This window comes from Grammomys surdaster, unplaced genomic scaffold (genome assembly GCF_004785775.1).
Source record: "Grammomys surdaster isolate TR1022 unplaced genomic scaffold, NIH_TR_1.0 367, whole genome shotgun sequence".
In the NCBI taxonomy this organism is placed as follows: Eukaryota; Metazoa; Chordata; class Mammalia; order Rodentia; family Muridae; genus Grammomys; species Grammomys surdaster.
Genome location: NW_021604786.1, coordinates 7,557,279 through 7,572,648, shown reverse-complemented (window position 1 = coordinate 7,572,648; position 15,370 = coordinate 7,557,279). Strand labels below are relative to the sequence as shown.

At 37.0% G+C, this 15,370-nt stretch overlaps 1 pseudogene; it reads right to left on the bottom strand.

Annotated features, from left to right (window-relative positions):
- Positions 1 to 910: 910 nt before the first annotated feature.
- LOC114631884 lies at positions 911 to 3,990 on the bottom strand (annotated as a pseudogene).
- Positions 3,991 to 15,370: the final 11,380 nt, after the last annotated feature.

Genomic DNA, 15,370 nt, shown 5'->3' with positions numbered 1-15,370 from the left:
TGAAGGCATGCAGGGAAAACACCCATACACACTGAATAAATATTAAAAAAAACATTTAATCTGTAAAAGTATACATAATGCTGGATCTTTGATATATTCCTTGAGATTTTAACTTTGTGTACATGATGAAAGGTGTTCACAGCACACAGAAATAATAAAATTACCATACCAAGCATATTGAGGTATGAGGACAGCAGTCTGAAAGCCAGAAGTTCTCTCCTCTCAGCTTTATGTGCCTGCTTGGCAAGCAACTTGGACCACTCAGCCCCACCATCAAACATTATTCCTAAATATATTTTTTTAGTGAGCTTTATGTGAGGAATACATTCTCCCAATTCCAGAAATTTGTGGGGGCTCTAAATTGTTCCATTTATAGCAGTATCTTCCCAAAGTTATTAAAGAATAGGCAAAAATTCAATATTTTATATTTCATCAAGCACAGGCATTTTAATTGTTCTAAAATGAGATTTTCTTTTACGCGATTCTATACAGTGCAGTGCCCCCCCCCTTTTTCAATGGTTCGATTCCATGACCCTTTTAAGAGACATAAAATCATGAAGGATATCGTCCCACAGCTGTGTAAACATGTCATCTAAGGACCAAGAGAAAGTTCAGAATGTTTTCAAAGGAACCTGGAAGAGGACAAGTTGGTATGAGACAAGCTGACCATGGTCATAGAAGTCTTGGGAGAAGTATAGTGAAAGAACAAAGCGCTAAGCAACTGGGAGAAAGTAAGCAGCTCAAACGGATCAGGCAAGGAAACCCAGGATGAATGCTGGCTTTGGCATTATCTAGGTAACCACTATTTTATTTGTTTCTGTTCTGTTTTGTTTCTTTTAACCCTGTACGTGACTTTAATAATCCTGTTGCCAAACCAATCCAAATCCTATGAACCTGGCTGGCTTGTTGCTTAAAGGTGAAGTCCTGTGTTTTCCCATACCAAAGCAAACAGTTCTGGCAAACCCCACTGCATCTTGGACTTGAAGAAGGGATGCAGGTAGAAGACACGCCAGGCAACTAGTCTGACGAGACAGATCATTGAAAAGATGCTGAAGTACAGGACTCTGGTTCTCATGGAATCATGGGTATCGCTCCTCTCTACTTCCCGCTTCTTCACATATGCCAAACCATTAACAATTGTTTTTCAAAGGTCCTTTAGTCATCAGAACGCCAACTCCAATGGTTTGGTTATCTCAGCTTTTCCAATCTCTTCATAAGTCTTCACTCCCAATCCATGCTTCTTGTGTGGAATCACAATTTCGTCAGGTATCGGCCCGTTTCCCTCGCTCTCAAAACACACTTCAAACTTGTCGTAATCTTCCATGGTAAAGGCAAAATTCCACTTAGTTGCGTCCTCATTGGTGCATAGAATATGGCTAGTAGAGTCTGTAATTTGAGTTAGGTGTGTAGGTCATTGACCTTCCCAGACTGGTCACTGATCTCACACGTGTCCACCTTTAGAAGGTCCTACCAAATCTCCTCACGGACGTACATGCAAGAGCTCATGAACAGATGGAAGAAGATGGCGAGGATATGGGGCCAAGCTGTAATGTAAAGCGCAAAGCCAATGGGCAGTGCCAGGCCAGGATAGTGGGCGAGACAAACCGGACGTGACATCGGAGCCTAGATCACCACCTGGTGTCTCTAATATATTTTAATTTAATGAATGTCATAACCTCTAAGTTCCCATTAATTATTAGTCTAATTAGAATCCAGACCTTTGTTTATTAATTTAATATTATCACAATATGTCTTCCAATCTATTTTTTTTAAAAAAAAAAAAACAAAAAATCTCATGCTTTAGATTTTCTACATTTTCTTATGATGGAATATGACTTGAAAACTTTTGACAGGGTTTGGTTTTATGGTTTCATTTTAAAGGTAATTTAATCTTCTTTCATTTTTCTACCATAATGAAATAAATTTAAATTAGCATATGAGAAACCTGAATGCCTGCTGCTACTCTATTAAAGGGTATGAACCATTCATTTTCTTAAGACCATCCTTCCCCATGGAACAGAGCCATATGTACTGATCAGAAATACTTCATGAATCGCTTGATGAATTTTCACAAGGTAAAATATATTTCTAGCCAGAAGCCAGTTTGAAAGAGAACAGCATTAGCTATTCAGCATACTCACTCAGTCTGAACTCTACACACATAGGCTGTAGCTACTTTATCCATTGAATTCTCTCTCTCTCTCTCTCTCTCTCTCTCTCTCTCTCTCTCTCTCTCTCTCTCTCTCTCTCACACACACACACACACACACACACACACCAGGGGAACCCATCCCTCTGATTTACAAAGATGGCCACTTAATACAAAGCATCAATTTGAATATACTGTGAACATATGTGTGAATATATCTAGTTTCTTTTTAAAAAATGGCAGGAAATTCATCTATGTTGATCATGTAATTATAGTCTATCTGTGGCCTTTGGTCTGTAATATACATCTTCTAAATATGCAGCATTTAATTATCTATGCTGCAAGAAGAAAAAAGGAACTCATTGTTTGTATCCAATAAACCACCTGCTTTTTCAACCAAACTGTGTTGAAATACAGTTATGCAAACCTAGTTACAGAGTTTGCAGGTTTGCTTTTGCACTACAAAGTCAGAACTGAGTATTTACGGAGGGCATCACATGACCAACAGAACCTAAATACTTTACTATCCAGTCTTTCTCAAAACATGGCTATTCTTGCTCTATCCTGTATGTAATGAGCATTTCTTCAGTTTCTACCTTTTATGAACAGTATTGCACTAAATGTTATTATAAATCTCTTTAATAAATGCATGAACATGTTTATCCTACCAAAGAAGCAAATGTTAATTCAGTATTTCTGAATGTGTTCAATTTTAAAAAGTATGAACTTAATCAGTTTCCATTTCCAGAAACCAAACAGGAGTGTTCCATTGATTTCTCTGTATTGAGGTTGAGTCGGACATGTCTTTTCATTTGAGACATAGTTGGGTATGTGATAGTGCTATATTGTGATCTTGGATATGTATCTATTGAAAAACTAGTAAATAGAATGTTAGCCACTCAATTATCTTCCTTCATGAAGTACATCATCTAGGTTTTCTGTTTCCTGATTGGGTGATCTCCCTTTCTCTCTTTAAAGCAATGTACATATAGTTCCATTGTAGAAGTGTTTATCACAACATATTGTCCAATAGACTGTAATTTTCCTTCTCACTCAATGAATTATATACTTAAAATAATGTTTTGCTTTTTATTCTCTTATTTCTAATACTCCTTAGATAATCAGAAATGCTGCTATCCTCTTTAAGAAAAACTTCCTACTCCAATTTTTCCCAGCAAGACTCCTACCTTTTCTCTTAAGTGCACTGTTTTTTTTTTTTTTGATCTATGCAATTTAATATAAAGTGTGCCTGAAAGTGAGAGTTACATGAAATTAAACAGGAAGCATTATTATTTTATTTAGCATAAAATCCTCCAGTAATATTAAATGAAACCGAAATTCTTTTCTCTGATCCATTGTGGTATTATCTTTACGACATTCAAGGTAAAATGTTTTCATTTGACATGTTCATCTTCCTGACTAATTTTCAGGCTCTTTTGTATTTTTCATTTGTTTGTTTTGTTTTGCTTTTTTTTATTTGTGGTGATGGAGATAGAACCCTGCTCCTTGAACAGGCTAATGCTCTAATACTGAGCTACATGCTGGCTCAAGTTTCTTGATTAGATTCAAGCACTACATGCATTTCCTTGTTGAATTTTAGTAACCTTCCTCAATTCTATAAAATGGTCTTAGATATTTTATTAAAAAAAAGTACTTTACTGTGTTATGTGTCTGCATGGTTTGCTTATGTGACTATATGTGCACACGCCCAAGGAGACCACAAGAAGACAGCAGAACCCTTGGGACTGGGTTTACAGATGGTTGTGAGCCTTCATCTGGGTCTTAAGAATTGAATCCATGTCCTTTACAAATGCAGTGAACTCTTTCAACCACTGAACCATCGTTCTAGCCCATCTTAGAGGGTTTTTACAGAGGTATTAATTCTTACTAAATATTTTCTCTGCTGCCTTTTATTTTCCTACCTCTATGACTCTAGGCAAGGTCATATGACCAATCTTTCTCACCAGGTTACAGACACAAGCATAATTTCTGAGCTAAAGCAATTGAAGACAAAAGATAAAACTACTATAGATATTCCCTTCACCTCTGTCCCAATTGTAAAGTGGAAGGAACAACAAGCTTTTATAAACCTTTTATTCCTAAGTCACCACAAGATAGTAACTGAAGAGTCACCAAAATGAACAGAGAATGAACACACAAGAAAATGCTCAAGAGGAGAAACATCACTGAGATTTTTGAGAGCTCTACAGCGATCATACCATTACCCTGTGTGCCTCAGACTAATTCAATTATTTCTAGTATGATTTGTTTCCAAGGGAAAAGTGTCACTATCTATTGAAGTCTAATTATATGCTAGCCAGAGAAGGAGATGCCTTATTTATGACAATAGCCATTTCCCTTCCATAGATTACATTGTCACTTGTGTGAGAAGCCAACGCTGGTGGAGAGAGATAATATATGCACAAAGAGCAAATGTACTCAGCTCATCAGATTTTTTACAAAGTACAGCAACAATCATTTCACACAGATGCACAGGCTTTTAGTGGTATGTGAACATCTCTGCTCAGGGTCCTTGTGGCATCGTGACTAACCATAAATTAGGTCAAATCTTAGGCAGTGCTATTTCTTCCAAAATGTTTTATTCTCTTTCTCCCAAGTCAAGAAAACCCTAACTAACACAGTATCAGAGGTCTGCATAAATGATTTTCCTCCAGTGTTTGAAATTATTCTGTAATTCTCTTGGTTTTCACTGCTGTTCACTATGGTACCTACTGCCATACTGAGCAGAATACTTTATAAATATCCACATTTTACTTTTGTTAGGATACTTCTAGCCATTTTCATTCCAGGGAAAATATTGGATACTTTGTTGAAATCATATATATATATATATATATATATATATATATATATGAGAGATCCTTCATTCCTATATGAAATAGTGCACTGGCAGGCTACACTGAGGCTTTGCACTACAGATTAAATAAGTATATACATAAATCTATAAATAAAACTATGCATGTCACTCTTTCTACCTATTTTGAAAATAGGAATGGCCATTGAACTTCAGTAAATATACTATTGACTTTAATGTGCTGTGATATGGATCAGCCAAAATGGCAGTGCAATAATCTCCAGGAACAAAACATCTACCTTTTGAAATTTTTTGAGATAGTGTTTCTCTATGTGGCTCTGGCTGTCCGAGAACTTCCTCTGTAGACCAGGCTGACCTCAAACCCAGAGATCTGCCTCCCTCTGACTCACAAGTGCTGGGATTAAAGGCATGTAACACCACTACCCACCTCTGACATCTTCTTTTAATTAATTTCAATCATCGGTGTGTGATTCTTAATACTACGCCTCTCATTGCAACAATTATTTTCTTGGGAAACGGTATTGGTATAAGTGATACTTGTCAGGCGAAACTTACCTTGTGATATATGTAAGCTATACATGTCTATGAAATAGAAAACTCTCATAGATAATTCTCTAATAAGAATTAAGTAATAAGAAATATGTGGTTCCTTATAAAGGAAAGACTCATTTTTTAAAGAAAAAGGAAGGAAGGAAGAAATCCACAATAGTAAGAATAAGCTTGGAACAAGCCATAACTTAGGAAGACTGAACTCACTGTTACTATAGAAACGCACATAGGGAGAGATGTCTCTCTTTCTTGTGCTTTCATCCTATTTCTTTCAAATCCCTCAAACGTTTGGGCACAGAGCTTTAAATTAGTTTCTAGCCACCCGAGTTACACAGTCTGTGGAGGAGTGACGAGATCACAGGGTGGATTGACCACTGATCCACGCCTCACACTGAGACCCCACAGCTCGTGCACACAGCTGGTGAGGAGAGAAGAGGTGTCTGAGAGATGAGTTATAAATTGAAAATAAGTAATAACTAAGGAAAATCCAACATCTGCTACACCTGAGGTAAAGCAAGCTATGTCACTTGCCTCCTCTAAACCATCCCGCAATGACTCCTAGAGGGTGAAAAAAATCATTAAAAAAGAATAGCTTAGAAAATGAGCCCTTCAGAAAAATAAAGTAGTAATATGAATCGGTACATGGCGATTCTTGGTAATTCTCTCAGGAAAATCAGGAAAACCAACCAACCAACCAACCAAACAAACAAACAAACAAACAACAAATATCTTAGAACAGTTAATAGTAGCAACAAATGGGGGAAAATCACAAAGAGCAGAGGAAATTATTTTTAAGCTTACTTTATATTGGGCAGGAGAGATAGATCAGTCCTTATGAGCATTTCATGTTCTTGCAGAAGACCTGACTTTGTTTCCCAACATTTATATGACAACTCATTTTAAAAAAAACAAAAAACAAAAACCTAGTTCCTAGTTCCAGAGAATCTAATGACATCTTTTGATCTCCATGGCCTCATGCATGTATGTGGTGCACATACATACATTCAACAAACACACACACATGCACACACATGTACATGTACCCAAAGTGAATATTAAAAAAATAACATTGCTTTAGAGACTGTTGTATATTATATAAATATATATACATATATTCATATATACTTTGAATGTAATTTTTCTATTTACTATCAGAAAACTTTCTTCCAATGTTCATGTATATTCTCTTGACCTTGTCCTAGAAATAGGTATATGAAACATGATCATACATAGGTTATTTGATTATTGTTCCTATTATGATGTCTTCTATGTATTTCCAGGTATATATAGAAAACTGTTTTGACATTTTCTCTAATATTCCAGTGGGACAATAACATGCATCTAGGAGTCTTTGATGAAATTGTGACGTTTGTGTAATATAAAAGAACACAATACCACAAAGATGAGTTATGGGCATCCTTGTTTCCTTGATGTTTATAGAAACCATGAGCAAAGAAATGTCTATAGTTTCCATCATTCACTTTTCTTTAAAAGAGAATTTATTCACTACAGGAATGAGAGGGCTAGATGGAAAGGACCGTATACCTTTGAAAGGTTTGCCTATACTTATTGACATTCTGAGACGGATACAAGAGAGTCCATTCCTGGATAGACACTCCTAGACCACTTACATCTCAAATGTACCTTTTGGTTATCTTTCTGTGGACTCTATTGGGCCTAGCTGTAATTCAACATGTATAAGGACAACCAAGGAAGGTTTCCATGTGCAGATGGGAATGCACAAGGCCTCAGAAGGCCTAATAGAGTGTGCAGTTCTAATTATAGTTACCTACATCTCATTGGTACATACCAAATATTACATATATTCAAATTCTGAAATGAGTAAATGTTGAGGTAATGGATTACTGTTCTGGTAAGATATTCTTTCTCATTGTTGTTGTTTTCATTTCTATTTTTTTCATTGTTTGAGAATGTCATGCATCCATACCTGTTTTGATCAAATATCCCCAACTCTCTTAATTGTTCAATTACTTTTCTACTTTTCACTTTTCCATCAAAAGTCCATGTGCTCTAGTTTTAAACCCACTGAATTCATTTAGTGCTCCCAATATGTACATGAGTGTAGGACAGTCTAAAGGAATCTATGAAGCCTCAGAGAACCTGCATCCTAGAAGATGACTAACTCTTTCTCCCCTAGTAGCCATTTATGACTAGTAGGTCTCAACCACAGAATAGGACTCCATGAATCCTTCCTATATCCAGGCTGGGATTTGGGCTGGCTCTGTCTGGAACATGGCTTGTTCTATTCAGCCACAGGCATTGTGAGTCTGTATTCTTTCAATGTTCTATGTATCCTACTAGTGGAAAATAAATTATAAGTTGTCTTAGTTAGCTGTGAGATAGAATAATGACTGGTCTGGCAAGAGTTTTCACTAGTGCAATAGTAGCATGAATGTTTTGGAAATAAACCAATAACTCTCTGGATTTAAGGCCCACTCTGCAAGAACTGATGCCTGTTACCACTAACTGTAACAAAATGGCTGGCTAGGTAATCGGCCTTAGGATAGAACCTAGAACCTAATACATATCCACCATTTAAAGAAGAGGGCAAATAATTTCATTTGTACAAAGAGACTGAATTTCTGCCAAAGATACACACAAATTGAAGAAGACAGCTCTGAGGACCAATGAGGTTTCAATGAAATCCCTCTCAGCATATCAATAATTATAGGCATATATCGCAAAGGTACATAGTCCCTTGCACCTAGCTCTCTTACTCCTATAGTTTGCTTTCCTTACTTCGGTAAAGAAAACCGAATAATCTTTTAGGGTAATATTTAAAATGGTGGCACCTAATCTGGCCTGTTGTTACAGGGCCACCATGTTCCCGACTAGACAGGGCCTGAGGCCAAGAGCAGCAGTGTGCTGCTCAACTCTGACTGTGGTTCATGCTGGCCAAAAGCACCAGTCCTGTCACCCACGAGATGCCAGCGTGGGAGATGGCTCTGCCAATCTACCTCGCTGTCTCCACAGTGTTTGGCTGAGCCCAGACCATTCTGCCATCCATGTGGTACCTGGTAGAAATGAGACTCTGAAGCTTAAAGATTATCCAGTAGCTTTACATATTTGGTAATGCTCAATTAACAAGATGTCCACACAATTAGAGGTGTTACCCCATACCTAACCTAGATATTAGAAACTACCTTAGACTGCTAGAGACAAGCGCACATCTGCCACCATCCTCCAGTCCCCTCCTTCTCCTCTTTGTCCTCCCAACTCCTCACTCCGCCTACTTCTCATACAGCCTAATCTCCGATCTTTATACAAAGTAGTGGGAGAAATATTCTGCTACAAATAATAGAAACTATTTATAGACATTTCTTTCCTTATGGTTTCTATAAACATTAAAGAAACAAAAAATGTGATCAATACTTCAATTCTTTCTCAAAATTTGAGAAATTTTTATTGTTGCCATTGACATAATATTAATTCCATGGTGCCCTCTCAGAGCTCTCTCTTGATTTCAAATCACTTCCATTTGATGGAGTCCCTGTACCATGAAAACGAAAAGAGGAATCAAAGCTAAGTCCTTTATATTAAAATGTTAACTTTTCAGATCTCCTCAGTTTTTGATGTAAGAAAATTAAATACTTTTCAACTTGAATACCTGCCCACAGGCATCTCTGACTCTAAGGTGATGTTGGCATGACTGGGTTTCATAGGCAGCATCTACAGATTTCAGATCAACTGATTCTAAAATGGAAATTCAACAAGGTCAGAACAGCTGTTTCCCATGTTTGCTTTATATGTTTGTGTTGGTACAGTTTTATTTTTCAACAAGAAAATCTATTCAAGAAAGACTGAAATATCTCCTATTTTCACAAAGTAGAAGTAAGATACATTTACTGCAGCATTTTCTCACACCAACTTGCTAATACTGATGCAGAAAAAAATAAGAACATTGAAAACCTGATTAACTCTTTATTTTGAGAGTCCTTAAAAATTAGCATTTATATAATACAAGAAGTATTGTGAAGTACAAATGTCACAAGGCTTAATATTTTTGCCATAAAGATGCTGTTACAATTAGCGTTAAAAGAATTGTAAAGCCAGCATATTTTGTTTACTAAAGATATGCTCAGATGAGTGTCTGGTAATTCTCCTTTGTAAAGTTAATCTGGAATGAGATGCATATGATCAATCAGACATCATTGCCTGAAACTGAAGCAAGCCACATACATTATGTTTTCCTGATACTACTGCCAACCTTTGCAATCTGTTCAGACTAAATCTTCAATCCGTTGTGAAGTTTAAGGTAACTCAGACCATTGTGTCATTTCATGGTAAGATAGATTAACAGTAAAATCAAAACCAAAATGAATAGTTTTAAATAATTCATAAAAATTAGGTATATTATCCAAAATTACATGGGTAAATTAAATTACCTTTTTGTAAAATCATTTTTATTTATGTGTGTGTGCACATGTGTACATGTGTAAAATGTCCTTGGAAGTGAGAATGAGGTAGCATTGTAGGTGGTTGTGAGCTGTCTGATATGTTGGGGACACAATTCCATTCTTCTGTAAGAGCAGCAAGCACTCTTAGCTGCAGAACCATTCCTCCAGCCTCCATTTATTTCCTTTTTAAGGTCTCCGTCTGTTAACTAAGTTACTCTAGTAACTCTGCATGTCCATATCCTCTGGTAGATGAGGACTGGACAACTCAACTCCACCTAGCTGTATTTTTTTTTCTTCAATGTCATTTACTATTAATATATAGGTTACACATTCAATGTCAGATAATCTTTCAAATGTTATTTGGCTTTTGATCCTTTTTTTTTCCTCTAACACTTAACATTAGTGTATTTGAGAAAACCCAAATGCTACAGGAGATTCATTCTGATGTCTCTACTGATCTATTCTTCCCTCACCTCCTACCTTCGTTGTAGTTGATGATTATTTAAACCTCTCGCACTTGAGGTTCTTTCTACAGGCTGGAGAATTCTATTCTCTTATCATTAGTGATCCCCAATAAGTTTCAAAATGTCTCGTAATATTTATCCATTTTCTTTCTTATTTTTAAATGTAGAACATTAAAGTCTCTTTGTATAGTTTAGCAATCTTCCATCCTCTGATATGCGGCTGGCATATATTTTCAGAATATTATATCAATGTAATCTAAGCTTCTTTTTGTTGTTGTTGTTGTTGTTTTTGGGTTTTTCGAGACAGGGTTTCTCTGTGTAGCCCTGGCTGTCCTGGAACTCACTCTGTAGACCAGGCTGGCCTCGAACTCAGAAATCCACCTGCCTCTACCTCCCAAGTGCTGGGATTAAAGGCGTGCGCCACCACTGCCCGGCTGTAATCTAAGCTTCTTAAAAGGTATTGATAATATTGTTTTATTGAATTTTTGAGGAGACCATAAATACTAATGCTACTTTGTTGAGATTAATAGAGTCATTAATGGAAACCATAAGAGCTTATGAATGTCTTTCCTGGAGAATATTTAAAGTAAGATCATCATCCTTTTATTGCTTCTCCCCTCACCTCTTATCTCTTATTCTCTCTCTCTCTCTCTCTCTCTCTCTCTCTCTCTCTCTCTCTCTCTCTCTCTCTCCCTCTCCTTCCCTCCCTCCCTTCCTCCCTCTGTTTCTTCCCCCCTCTCTCTATCTCTTTTCTCTCTGTCTCTGTCTCTCTTTTTCTCTCTGTCTCCATCTCTCTCGTGTGTGTATCTCTCTTCTCTCTGTCTCTCCCCATCTCTGTCTCTCTCTCATGGGAATGTGCATGTGCATTAGGATATATGTTCATTTTGTTATGTGTGGGGGTGCATATGTATACGTATGAGCATGGATATGGAGACCTAAGGTTGTTATCAAGCCTCTTCCTCTGTTTGTCTGCACTTGATTTATTAATGCATTGTCTTCTTTGAACCTAGAGCTCACCCAGTTCTGGCAAGTCAAACAAGTCAGTCTGTCTACATGATCCTCACCCACAGCTTTTACGTGGGGTGACTGATACAAAGATCTGTCTCCCCAACATTTCTCATCTTGTTTGGACCTGACTGTTGAGTCTTGCATTTGCTTTTTCATTAAAACTTTTCAATTTTATTGGCCTTCCTAGAATTAATTATTTTACTTGCTTTTCTCCACTATGGCAGTTTTGTTTCTAGCTTACAGTATTTCTTCTTTTCCTCTTATTTCTCTGATGTTTGATTTTCAGTTTATTTACACTCATCTCCCAAGGTTTTTGACCTGGAAGATTAGATCCTCAACTTGGGCTTCACTTTCTTTTTCTCAGTGTATGTTACAACATCTTGTTCAGTGATGATTTATTTGTATTTTTTCCTATCTCTATCACATTATTTTTCTATCTCTAATGACAATTCAAGTCACTTGGTGATTTAAACAAACACCTATGAGCCGTTTCTCATAGGGAACAGATGTGGGATCACTGGATGGCCAACCTTGTGTGGGAAAGTTGGGTGGAAAGTTGCCTAAGAGACAACTTGTGTCAGACAGTCTGAATAGCCTACAATTTCTCCTCTATGTGTTATTCCATCCTCAAGTACAAATAGCATAGGCTTCCCCAGTCATTGCAAAATTTTGATATCTTTTTTGTACGTTTTTATTCAGATCAATAGTCTTTTTCATTTTCTTTGAGACTTCTCATGGACTTATGGATCATTTCTAAATGTATTTTTTTTTAAGCTTCACCACATTGAAGAATTTCCTAGTCTTGTGTCTTTGGTTCCTGTTTTTTCCATTATGGTTTCAAAAGGCACTCTGTAAGACTTCATTTCAAAAATATAAATGTTGAGGTGTGAATGGTATTTTCTCGCAAGGCTGGAAATAGAGTGGAAGACGCATGAGAGCCAAGACAATTAAGATCGTGCTCACTGTTGGATGACAACCTGACTATGCATGTCCCTGGAAGCAAACTATGTTTCACATTCTATAGCCTTGGCTTACAGTGTTTCACTCTGGCTGGTTCCTGTAGACTATGACCTTCATGGGACTTTAGAAATTCCTGTTTTTATTTCTGTAAAGTGACTACTCACCCTTTCTTCTCAAACATACTCTCAGGAATTGACCACACACTGCCTTTCCCCTTCTCTGAATGTCCAAGAAATATACTTCCTGGCAGGGAATATCTCTAGTGACAATTCATTTGGTGATCTAAACAAACCCCTATAAACTATTTCTCATAGGAGATAGTTGTGGATGTCCATGTGGCCTAGCTTGTCCGAGAAAGAGAGGTAGAAGGCCGCCTAAAGGATGACTGATGTCAAACAGTTCTGAATAGCCTACAATCTCTCCTCCATGTGTTATTCCGTCCTCAAGTACAAGTAGCATAGAGTTGCTCAGTTATGCTCATGAGGTTCTAAGAGATAAAGAAATGCTGGAACACCTTTGAAGCCTAGGTTCAGAACTGGCATACTCTGGCTTCTTCCAAATGATCAAAGGATCAAGACCAGTGTAAGGCCAGCATGTGAGTATGACTGATAAGACTGCTCTAGCAAGAAATCAAAGAGTCAGATTTAAAGAATACCTTGTAAATAGGTAGCCTTGGCAGACAATACCAACTTAGATAAGGTCAAGCGAGTCATAGGCAGAGTCATAGTGACTTGTCCCCTGAACCTTCACCCACCTGATACCTGGGTCTGAAGATATCTGTATTCCCCCTGATCACCCACACTCCAGTGTCATTCCCTTCCCCACATCCTGCCTTTCTGTGTTTATTACCCCTGTGTGAATGAATTAACGATTTGAGAAAAAATAAATTATAAAAAAAAGAATATTTACATGGAAAGAAAAGAAAAATCATAATAGATATAGAGACAGATAGATAGGAAGCCTAGGACAACTTTTATTATTGTTCTACTATACCTGGATGGAATTATGAACTTATTAGAATCTCTACTACTATTAAATGGATTTGGGGAGAATAATATCTAGATTTAATAGATACACTCTGAAGCATTATTGACCTAATTTAGTCTAGTACTAATGTTGGAAGGAAGTCATTTTTTCTTTGTGTACATCTTGAAAAAACAACTGTGTATGTGTGAACTCTCTATGTGTGCGTCTCTCTCTCTCTCTCTCTCTCTCACTCTCTCTCTCTCTCTCTCTCTCTCTCTCTCTCTGTGTGTGTGTGTGTGTGTGTGTGTGTGTGTGTGTGTAATATTTGTATGAGAGAGAGAAAGGAGGGGGACTAGGCAGTAATACTCATTCACAGCTACATAAATAATCTGACTAAGTGGTCAGGCAGTTGCTTAGTGATACCCATTTATCCCCAAAGCATTCCAATACCAGCAGACTTCTATTTGCTTCAAGTGGATATGTCATGTAAATTTATTCCTTGACATGCAATTCAGGAAATTGAGTCTCTTTTATAGAGTTCACTGATTGTAAAGTCCATGAACAGTTTATTGGGTAGTTTCCACTCAATCAGGCTGCCTCATATAATTTTTCCCAGGGGACCAGAGCCCCATGTCTTTATTTCCTTCCCAAGTAGCTCTACTTGCCTTGCAATCCCAGGGAACTTATGATTACCATCTGCAGTGACTTTCACAGACTTGTTATTAAGTGGTTGTTTCCCTTTCTTGCATCTCTTAGCAGCAATTCCAGGGGGAAAAAAAATCTTGCAAATAAAAGAAGATTGTTTAGTTGTATGCTCCATTAAACACAGAACCATCAGGAATATTTCTTGTTATCTTTCTTCTAGTCCATATCAGAAAAAAAATTGTAATTTTGTACAAAGTGTCTATTCTTTCTCTTTCACAAGGTAAGCCTCCTTTAAAAATTAAGTTAATCATGTTGACCACAGGATAAGATACTACACAATTATTTCAAAGTCTACTTAAATGGAGAACTGTGCTACATTCAAAAGCCGTGTGGTATTGTTTGATACATTTCTCCTTGATTCTATTTAATATAGCCTTTTGTAAATCTGATTCACAGATTAACTGATCCGCCACTGTTGGCTAGTCTGCTATTATATGACTTATGCTAGACTCTACACTCAGGAATATAGTTTAAATGTTAATGAAATGTCCCTCATTAAAAGAGCAGAATTATATCAATGACATAGATAAATAAATTCCATGTCTACATATTCTTGTAATTTTTATCTGAAAGGCCGTGTACAAAGATTTTCTTTCTAAAATGGGCAACTCTAATTCTTTGAGTTTTGAAACTATTATATTAACTATTCTCTATTTCTTTTAGTTTTGGAACTATAATATTAATAAAAACAACATTTCCCCCGTCACTTTTCACATTCATCCTTCTGAACCAAACCTTCCTTGTTCTCTTTCAAATCAGTGGCCTCTATTTTCAGTCATCGTTGTTACATGGAGATCTTTTGTATATATGTATACATTTCTAAACATAATCATCCAACTGACTCTAGGGCCTACAGTTGGCATTTGATAATCACCTGGTGTGTTCTTCTAGAGGAGACTGTTTCTCCAGATTTCAGCATTCCTTGGTTGCCTGTTGTCCTCTGCAGGGTTGAGGCCTCCTGGCCTTTCTCTTGTCCAATTAGCATGTCAATCATTGTTGTCATGGTTCAGTTCATGCTTATACAGTCATGTTGGTGTGACTTTTGTGGCTCTCCCTTTTGATATTACTAGAAGACAAGGTCTTAAGCAAATGTCCAGATCCTTTGGCTCTTAAAATCTTTCCACCACCATCTCTTTCACAATGTTCTCTAAGCTTTAGGTGCAGGACTGTTTCATAGATATAGTCACTGAAACTAGGTTTGACAATGGTGAGTTTTGATTGATCATACTTTTTAAAAAACAGTCTTTATTTTGTAAAGAGAAGATTCCTACATACACACACCCACACCCACACACACCACACACACACATATATG